This window comes from Acinonyx jubatus, chromosome B4 (assembly GCF_027475565.1).
Source record: "Acinonyx jubatus isolate Ajub_Pintada_27869175 chromosome B4, VMU_Ajub_asm_v1.0, whole genome shotgun sequence".
In the NCBI taxonomy this organism is placed as follows: Eukaryota; Metazoa; Chordata; class Mammalia; order Carnivora; family Felidae; genus Acinonyx; species Acinonyx jubatus.
The window spans coordinates 28168915-28179638 of NC_069387.1; the positions used below are offsets into that span (position 1 = coordinate 28168915).

The 10724-nt window shown below is 48.0% G+C and overlaps 1 long non-coding RNA gene across 1 annotated transcript; it reads left to right on the top strand.

The window, feature by feature from the left end:
* The first annotated feature begins 228 nt into the window (after positions 1–228).
* On the top strand, positions 229–9951 carry LOC113603646 (uncharacterized). The gene is made up of 3 exons (XR_003425305.2): positions 229–877; positions 5831–8999; positions 9757–9951. It is a non-coding gene; the product is annotated as an uncharacterized LOC113603646 (long non-coding RNA).
* Positions 9952–10724: the final 773 nt, after the last annotated feature.

Consider the following 10724-nt stretch of genomic DNA (forward strand, 5'->3'; position numbering starts at 1 on the left):
AGCAACTACATCTGCTCACTGGCGGCCCCGGGAAGCACGGCGTGTCACGTGTCCAGCATGTGCGGCCCCACCTGACTCAGAGGAAACACGCGCAGCCCGGCATCCACGCTTGGGGTCGCCCCTCAGGCCCGGTCGTACCCCGCCCCCCCCGCCCCCCCCCCCCCGCCCCGTCCGCCCTCTGCAGACTCCCCCCTCGGGCCTAGAGCCCCAGCTGGCACTCAGCAGGTCCCTTTCCAATTTGCTGCACTTTCGGGAGTTCGTTATTCCCACGGGAAGCGAGGACCTCGTTGCCATGGTGATGTGAGCTTTCCAACCCAGAGACCCGCCCGGGAGGCACAATCCTTCCTTGCGCGGCCCCGCCTGAACTCCCGGGCTAAGGGCGGCCTCGGTGGGCCCGCCCTGCCCTGTGGGAGAAGGGTTTTAGGCTCCAGATTCTTTGGGCTGGAGGGAAGGGGGGACATTAATTAAGAACCCAAGGGAAGAAGGTAGGGGAAGGAAGACGAATGGATAAGAAGGTTGTTTTTTTTTACAAGCCACTCTGCCCTTTCCTCCCACCCACCGGGACTCTTCAGTCAAAAGCGGTCTCTGGATCAGGAGCATTTGGGTGGGGACGTCGGACACTCTGCTTTCCTCTCAACGTCTTCCAGGAACCCCGGGGCATTTTTTAAAGGTTCTGGAACGTAGCTCACTGGAATGAAGCTTTAACCTCTCCTGCCCCTCCAGCCTGGGACTGAAAAGAAGCGGGAGAGCGAGCGGGTCGGAGCGACCAGCCGAGCCCGGTAACGGTGGGTGGAAGGGAGGGCGACGCCTTCGGCGCCCTGCGCTGCGCCGCCCAACCTGGGACCCGGATCACCGCGCAGGGAGCGGCCGGGGTCAGGTAGGAGGCACGCGGCCCACCGGGACCACCGTCGTTCCCCGCCCCCTGCCCCCACGCCCAGCGGGAGGTGGTGCGCCGAGCCGGCCGGGGTGGGGGCGGTCACGCGCACCGCCCCGTCGCCCTGACCACGCCCACTTAACGCCCACTGGCTGCCTGGGTACCTCCCTCCGTGGCGGCGTGGAACTCGCAGACCTTAGCTCTCAGAAAGAATCTTGTCTCCTGTTACTCACCCCAGGGTGGCTGCCCGGGGAAAAGCTCCAAGCATATCACTGACTGGCCTGGAAACCCTTTCATCTCTGCTCCATCAGCAGCAGCTCTTTGATTAATTGAGTCTCCTGGCGTTGGAGCCTCCAACCATTGCCACGCTGTAAATCCCTGGGTGCCTGCTGGCTCAGATCTGGAGCACGTGTACACCCAGGCGCACCCCCTCTCCTCAGCCCTCTTCCCTCTTCCTGCTGCCTCCCTATCCCTGACGCTGTAAGACAGGGTTGCAAGGAAGCTTAGGTTTTTCCAAGAGTCTTTTTCCCTCCAGCCTCTTTTCGCACCGACCTACTCCAACACCTGACATTTTCCTTCAACCACGCCCTCCCTCCTCTCAGTGTCCTCACATACACACAGGCCTGTTCCCTTCCCCTCCATCAGTCCAGTGAGAAGTCAGTTCACCCACAGCAAGAGCACAGACAGTCGACAGCTGCCCACACAGCCCAGGAGGGCTGCACACCCAGCAGCACGCCCATGTGGAAATAGTGCTTTTGACAACCCCAGGCATCGTATTTCATGAGTGAGCCAAATGTAGAAAGGATTAGCTGTTTCACCCAATAAGCCCACATCTGTAGTTACATTCTGATGGGGATAAAATTACTCTGGTTATTAATCCTTCTGCTTTAGGGTATAAGCTGATCACCAGCTGGGCTCAGGAAAAAAAAAAATCTATCCCAGCTCCCGCCAGCCTTCTTCCCCACCTTCACCTGCCCCATCTTCTGTGCTGCATTGTACACATATAGGTCTGTATACCAAGTTGAAGGCCACCAACTGAGGCACCTCTAAGACAGAACAAACCCAGTCCTGTAGAGGACACGCATTCAGTCACGTATGTATTGAGAATCTACTTTATGCAAGACATCATCGGGCTTCACTGTGGCAAGAAACAAAGATGATTCCTGCATGGCCCGTGTCTTTTTCATGCTGAAAAAAGCTGAAGTGGGCGTCACAAACTGCCTGTGGTTTCTGGGACTTCCTGCCTTGAGGCACCCTGGGTGTATCAAATGGCCTAGGGGAATCCAGTTCAGTATGGGCAGTATTTTCTAAGCCATCTGCCAACAAAGAATGTAACCATTTTCTCTAGCCTTTGCTTATGTGGCTTCCCCTACGGGGAACCAGCAGGACAGGGTAGCTTTGTTTCTATCACTGATCCTTTCTCCTTGGACCCCAGATCTGCAGGCACTGGTGACTTCCAGGAGTCTCCATTCACACCAAGAAGAGAGAAGCAGTTTGAGAGCCAAAGTTTACTCCTTCCAGATCATCAGGCCTACAGCACCACACACAAAGAAGTGACATTACTGAGAGACCACTTGCCCTAGTCCCTTCAGACCTGACCAAGTATGAGCTGACTAAGATCGAAATTGGGACCTCTCAATAGTGAAAAGAGGTGCCATTGATAATTACATGGAACTTTCCTCAGCAAACCACAATGTGCCCGCCTTACCTGAAGGGTCATTTCCATTTGCAAGGGCCATGATAAGACGTGCTACTGAAACACAACAGTTGGTTAGCTCCTCCCTGAATCTTTAAGCCCTTTTAAGAATTTTAGATGTGCATCCTGAGAGAATTTCTGTTTTCTACGGACATTTTCCTAGCATCCTTTTGCTGTAGAGAACTAGCAAACTCCTCCAAAGGAAACTGGATTAAAATGCATTTTAAGCCACTCCTGTTTTTAATACTGTTCAGTTCTCATTGCTATGTTGAATTAAATACTCCCTTTTAAAATGAAAAACAAACATCAGTCCCGGTCTGTATACCAAGTTGTGTGGACACTTACTCTTGTGTGGACACTTACTTCAGCCCTTCCCCTCTCCTCCACTGGTTTGCCTCCTTTCCTGATGCATCTGTATTGCTGCTCTCCAACCCTGGATCAGCCCAACTATCTGCTTTTATTGGTGCCATCTATGTTTAGGATGCTGGGAGATAATGGAGGTTGTCATCAATAATGTCCATTAAGTGAAAAAATCAGTATTGATGCCATGACACAACGATGCTTCCTACCCTTGAATGCATGTCCCAGTTGCTCAGTCGCTCTGCTGACTTTCTCATTTTGCATTGTAATGTTCCAAGCCCTCAGTAACTCAAATCTCCATCGACCCCCTAACTCTTTGCAGTGGCCCTAACTTCTCCAAGAACAAAAAACAAAACAAAATAAGCTTGAGATATGAGCTTCTCAAATTTTCTAAACTCTCTTCCACCTCCAAACTACCCACATTAATGAACACCCCTCTTCATTGAAAACTGCTCTCCTTTCCATTCCATCTGCATGACCCCCATAGGTGCTGTCATGTACTTACTTAGGACCTCCTCCCCACAGCCTCGATACAAAATTTTTGACCCTTAGTTGGGCTCCTAAAGACTCAGCTGGATCAGTGAGAACCTTTCCATGGAATTTTGGGTTTGGGGTGAAGAGGGTCAGTCCAGTCTGTCTCCCGTGGCTGCAGCTGTCTGCTTTGTTTCCCCATCAGACTGAAGAAGATGAGGACCTACAGGGAATATAAATGTGCTCATCTCCATATTAAAAAACTAAATAATAAAGACTTTCTTTCATCTCTGCTCCTCCTCAAGTTTCCAGCCCCTTCCCTTCTACCTTCATCTTCTTACCTCCTACAATACCCAATCTACTGCTATAGTCTGGCTCCCTCTCATCTTCCCTCGGTTGACCTAAATAAAAAGGTAAACTAAGGCAAGCTCAAGTCACTAGAATTTAGATTTGGGAATAACAGCACAACCAAAATTCAGAAAATGCATTCCTTAGCAAGCTACAGTCAAGTCCATTGAGGGTTTGGGGCAGGCTATATTTATGGGCAAGGAGTGCAAAGAGGGGGAAGTCCAGCCAAAGTCCAAGTATAGGAAGTTCATGGACTTGAAGATAGGAAGGGATTCTTGACAGATGTTCTTGCTGAGGAGATGAGGCTCACTCTTCTGTAAATCAAGCATTTACAGAAAATCAGTATCTTGGTTCTGAAATTCCATTCTTCTGAGGGCAAATGCATGGGATTCTTTATTTCATATCCTGTGGTTCCATTTTAGATTGAAATCCTTTTATACCTCTTTCCTCATGAGCGGTATATTGCAAACTATGCCCACTTCCTTGCATCCATGCCACTTAACCCACAGCATCTGGCATCAGCAACCCCTCTCTCTACCTTGAATCTTGCACTTACCTTGCACTTACCTGGTTTTTCTCCTGGTCCTTGCTCTAACACAAAGAAATTTGACCTGAAGATGCTGTACCAGAATCTAAATGTACTAAGGATCTAAAGCTCTAGGTTTTTCCAAGCTTCTCACCCCATAGAAATGCAATTGGCCTGTTCCCGCTCCCCTGGTGCACACGGACTGTAGTGGAACAAGATGATGGAGAGCAGGGATAGGGGTGGAAGAGGGTGCTAGGGATATATTCCCTAAGCACTGACATTTTAATGACATTTAAGTTTTGTATTTTCACTTCATGTTAATCAGTGCTTGATTGTGCATTTTAATTTACCATTCCGTTGGCACCAAGGGATCACCCACTTTTAGCGCAATGTTTTCAAGATGCAATGAATTCTCAGTGTCTCAGAGAATTTCTACTCCTAAAGTGAGTCTCTCTGCTCCTCAGATTGAGAAGTACTGACTCAAGGAACAAGCTTCTTTAAAATGTGAGTGCTGTCTATCACCCAGCAGCATCAAAGGGCGAGACAGAAATGTAACACCTGAGTCTTGCCCTCAAAAACTCATAGGCTCATTAGGAAATGGACACAGGAACACTTAAATTAAATACACACATGAAGTAACAATGTGGGACATGTCACAAAGTGGTATGTTATTAAGTGATGTGGCAAGAAAGCTTTCCCTGTATGGGAATGACCATGGAGGCTTCCCGGTTTGGGAGGGTTCGGCCATAATTTAAACAGGGCTGTAGATGAAAAGTAAAAAGTTATGTAGACAGAGAAGAAAAGAAATATTCTGGCACAAAGGAAGTTCATGAGAAAACAAAGTCGTGAGCTTGGGATCGAGATCAGAGCTGACTGAATGGAGGGTTCTTATGGGGACAAAGTGGACAATATGGGTTACCCTCTATCAAACTCAGCACATACGCAAGACATCAACACAGCAAGGACACCAACTTTTGCTTAAGAATCTGTTGCTTGCTATTTTTTAAAAAGCATCAAGAAAACATTATGGAGAAAATTAGAGTTGTGTTCCTTGTACTTATTCTATGGTTTTTAATGTCGTATATTCACTTCTATGGAGAGTAGAAATGAGACACCACGATCATGACAGTGCTTCTTCCTCTAAAGGTCTAATGCAGCTTGTTAGAAGAAAATCAAGTTGGGGCCACCTTCTGGGAGACTTGAATTCCAAGTGAGGCAGTCAGACTCTTCAGGGCTTCAAGGACAATGACAACCTCACATTCTCTGGGTCTCTGAGGTTACACCCCTAAGTCTAATCCTGGGCTTCAGATCCTTTGCTGCGGCATACAGCTACAAGGTCACACTCATGAGAGTCTTCTTTATAACAGTGATTTATGCCTCTTTGTTTCGTTGCCATTGTTGATTGGCACTGGTTGGAAGAAATAATATCCTCTTGAATGCAAAGCCTCCCTTGCAGAATATCCCCTAAAACAATTGGTGATGTTTATTGCTTTTATCAACTTGACAGTCTGGAGACAATATTGATGATATTTATACAACTTTTTCATTCCTCCAGGTTAGTGGGACACCACTTTGTTGCCGTCACCTCTACCCACATCGTGCTTGGGACAGCAAGGGTATGGCAGTGCAATGCCGTAAATCCCAAATATCTGTGAGATGAGTAAATGAGTGAATAAGTGAATAATTAAAGAAGATCTGTGCTAAGAAAAGGCATCCCAAGGTTGGCATTGTGAGGGCAGCTGGAGCAGACAGTGGCTAAGGCTGCCTCTGAGCTTAACATCTCTCCTTCCACTGGACGCAGGTCAGGGAGGACATCCAGTTCGCCAGTCATCTGTCAAAAGAGATCCCCTTTCTGTCCTTTCCCTCGAGCTCTCTGAGAAACATCACACCATCTCCATGGTGGTGGATCTCTGCTTCTCCAAACCTCAGGGAAGATAGTTCTCTCCAGTAGCCAACTCAGCTCCCTCTAACTGCAGTTTCAATGAGTCCGTCTGCCTGCTCTGTCAATGCCAACGGCTCTTCTCAGGGTCAGGGTAAAACATCGTGAAAGCCAGCCCGGGATGAAAGTCCACAGAAGGACTTGGTGGGGAGGAGGGGAGAGGCATGTGCAGAAACACCGTTCAAGGTGATGGGGATCTGCAAGAGGCAGAGAGGGGCCCCAGGGATTCACGCGGGAAGAGTAATTACATGCAACACAACAGCTCTCCGGGCCAGCATCACTGCCCAGAGCGTGGCCCTGAACGAAGGTGGATTGCTTCAATTATCTGGGCATCTTGATGAATGGGCCCTGCACATGCTCTGGGGAAGATGGAAGGAAACTAGCCACAGATTAATCACTCGTGGCATCACTGAATGGACGGTGTTTAGAGCCTGTGAGCACCACGGGCACAACAGGTTCACAAAAGCAGAGAGGGAAACGGAAAGCAGTCAGGCCGTGATTAGAAAAGAAAAGGGGAGGAAGCAAATATAACATTAAGACTCCTCTTTTGGGGGCTAATTTGCATAAAGATAGTGGCTATTGAAGTAGCCCAAGTAGGACTGGACAGTGGAGTATAGTCCTGGAATTGCCTGGCCTAAAGTGCAGCCAGGAGCTGGGGCCCTAAATGTGACCCTGAACCAGAGAAGGGGGGTCTCAGACGCCAAAGGAGGGAGAGGCGAGGGAAGGAGACAAGAACTGCTGACACCAACCCAGGAAAGGTTTCCAGAGAAGATGAAGCCATGTGCCGTTCCAGCCTCTTCTAGGACTTTCACAGTATGCACCATTAGCGGGGTCTCAGTGCTTCTTTGCCCCAGATTACTATGGGGTATGTGTGTATTTAAATAAAGAGAATTATTTTTCCCTTGAGAAATATCTGATTGTGTGTGTCCAGCATTCAACATATGGTATATCATAAATGTTTGTTGAATGATTGAATAAAAATAGCGTTTGTTACACTTCTCCCGTGTCAGACAATATGCTAAGTGCTTTACACAAATAAATTTAATGTAATTCACACAATCTTCCTATGAGGTGTTTTTCAATTCCTCTTTTAGGGATTGAAAAAAAAAAAAAACCTGACGCTCAAATAAGTGAAGTAACTTGTTTAGCTAGTGATGGTATGTTGGATGGAAGAAAAGAAAGGCGAGTGGGGCACATGTGAGACGAGGGGAGATTCAGAGAGAGAGCCGGGGTGGGGGTGGGGAGGAGAGGGAGAGGGAGGGTGGAAGGGACATCTCCCGAAAGGCTGTGAGGAGTCTCAGAGAATTTCTTTTGAAAATCATCTGACTTAACCAAAATGTGCCTGGCATGCGGATCCACTTTAATTCGTCTTTAGCATCAGGTGTTGAGTCCTGTGAAGAGCTGTGAAAACTAGCACTGCCTCACGTGGGACTGAAAGAAAATAAACCGACAGGGCAGGATTTTCAATGAACTTACAACCTATGACAGAAGCGACCCCAGCTCTTTGGGCCGCTGGCTCCTGAAGCCTTTGGCTACTGCACACAGACAACAGGACAGAGGGGGACCGGTGTGTCCTTTGTCCAGCATCCTGGTTGTCGAGACATGATTCTGTGAACCTCACACAAGGTTCTATTCAGGATAATAACAATAAGAACTGTTGAGTGACTGAAGGGAGACGTGAATAAGAAAAGAAAAGTCAGATGACCTCACAAATGTGCACACTAAACGATCTGCCTCAGGTGCAGGGAGACAGGACACGATTTGGACTCTGAGCTACCTAGCAGCCTAAGCAATGAAGGAAATAATGAATTGCCACGATATCCATGGGACAAAAATAAACCATGGTTTAGAGCACCATGTGGTATTACTATCAGTGGGTTTCATGTTTATGTCCCTGGACTCCACACTGGACATTCCAAACCTACAGCAGCAGTAGTCTCTGAGGGCAGGACCGCAAAGGCATCACAAGGCCCTGCTGCATGGAAAGGGCCATCCTGCCTCCTACCATTGCTGCCACTTCCTTGGAGCCAAACCCCAGAGTAAGAGGAGCCTCAGTGGGCTTCAATGCTGCCCAGGGACACCGCTCTTGGGAGCTTTGTTCCCAACTGGAAGCTGCAGCTGTCCTGAGCCTGAGTTTCCAGCCTCCAGCCAGGGATGGAGCGTTCAGTAACCTGGGAGAAAGCCCCGACATCCAGGGAATAACCCAAAGGGAACAGGTAGAAAATGGTGAATGCCTCTGAGGTATTGGAAAGTGCAAATCACAGGACAGGACGGGAGCCATCAAAGGCTGTCCTGTCAGCTCGCTTCAGGAGGCCGGGACAAGAAAGGGAATCCCTCAGGGCCGGTTCCAATGTCAGATCATGGCCCTGGTGGGGGTCCTACAGATGCTACAAGTCAGATTGTAACTTTGATTCAATTACCATGGGCTGAACACTCTTTATACACCTGGGACTGCTGGGGGAGCCACGTGTTCCAGCTCAATGCATCCCCGCTCTCAACTCCGAGGCGGGCATTTTTATGATTCACGTTTTCAGAGTAGGAAACTGAGGCTCAGAGAGGCAGAGGCCTGAGAAACTCACATCCACTGGTGTTATGTCACTGCGGCTCCTGCTGCTGCTTCTCTAAGGCCACTCATCAGAACTCTCCATTTCCCGGGCTGGTAAGGACAAGCTCAGCTGTGACTGCGTGTACAGTCCTCTTCCAGTGCACGACAAGGCTTGACAAGTCATAAACGGACCTTTTGAACAATACAAAAAAATGAGATTGCTAGATCATGAAAGTGCAAGTAACTTTGCTCCCTTTTGCATTCTCTTCTTCCTTCCAGCCCAAGTATTTTATAAAGTGTGTGCCATGTCTCCTTCCCAGGCACGAGGGTCTAGGAGGTGAGCGCCACACAGGCCCTGTGCTCGAGAGCTCACACTCCACTGAGGAGACAGGCGAGCAGTTGGGGATTTCCACACACCAACAGGAAGGGCTAGCACGGGGTGCCGTGAGGCCACAGAGGAAGCCCCCCGCCCCCATGGGTACACGGGTTCCACCTGCCCGAGAAGTTAGATGTGAAGAAGGCAGAGGTGAGGGATCATACAAATGCCGAGGTTGTGAGACAGGCCCTGGCAAGGGAGTTGGTACAGAAGTCACCAGAGGCCTGGGTAGGGGCTCAGGGATGCTGGCTGGTTCCCAGCCGAGCACAATTTTGTCTAGAGATAAAATGTCTGTAGGCATTTTTGGCTGATGCAACTGGGTATGTGTTGAGGGAAGTGGGGGAGGTCGGGGCGGGTGCTACTGGCATCTACCAAGAGGCCAGAGATGCTGCTAACAACCCTGCAGTGTACAGGACACTCCCACAACAAAGGATGATCCAGCCCAGAATGTCCGGAATTGAGGACCCTTGCCCTGCAGTCAAGAGGAGCCACTGGAGGCTCTGGGCAGGGCCGGGAAATGATCAGAGCTGTGTTCTTAGCTCTCTTGTCCAGGTTGAAGAAGTTAGGCAACTGACCTTTTTGTTTTTTGTTTTGTTTTGTTTTGTTTTGTTTTGTTTTAAGCGGAATGCAGCTCAGAGATTGCCTGTTGGACGCAGAGAGCTGACAGTCTAGAACGGAGAGTCCATCCTGAAAGAACACGGTACCGTGAGAGCCCCCAGAACGTCTATTTCTTCATCTGTAAAATGGGGTGTGAGATTTACTGAATTTTATTTTATTTAATACATTTTTATTGAATAAATTTTATTTAATACTGTTCTTGATTTATTCCTGTGATTTATTCCCTGATGATCAAATACAATAGTATTTATGAAAGGCTTTGTGAAGTGAAAAGAAATGTGGGTGACAGATATTTTTGTACTATAAAGAGCACCTTTTAACAATTACACAACTATTGTATGCTAATTATATTAAAGTGGAAAATATAATTAAGTGAAAAGAGGACAGTAAAGTTCACCCATCATTTCACTATCCAGAAATAGCATTTTAACATTTAGGTGTATATTTTTAGCATCCTAAACTTGCATGTGTATGTGTGTGTGTGTCATTTATTCAGTAAAAACTGAGATCGTGGGGCACCTGGGTGGCTTAGCCAGTTAAGCATCCAATTCTTGAGCTCAGCTCTCGTCTTGATCTCAGGGTTGTGAGATCAAGGCCAGCATTAGGCTTCATACCCAGCATGGAAAAAAAAAAAAAAAAGATATATGCACCTTTATAGGGGCACGTGGGTGGCTCAATCACTTGAGCGTCTGACTCTTGACTTTGGTTTAGGTCATGATCTCATGGTTGTGTAAGAGCCCTGCATCAGGCTATGTGCTGGCAGTGCAGCCTGCTCAAGATTCCCACTCTCTGCCCCTCCCCCGCACGCATATGTGTGCACACACACACCTTCTCTGAATTTCTCTCTCAAAATAAATTAATTAATTTTAAAAAACCTGAACTCATGCTTTCCCCACAAATATGCATTACAAATAGCATCCTATATCAATAGCATAGTTTCTATGCTATTATTTTGACAAACGATGTGCTCT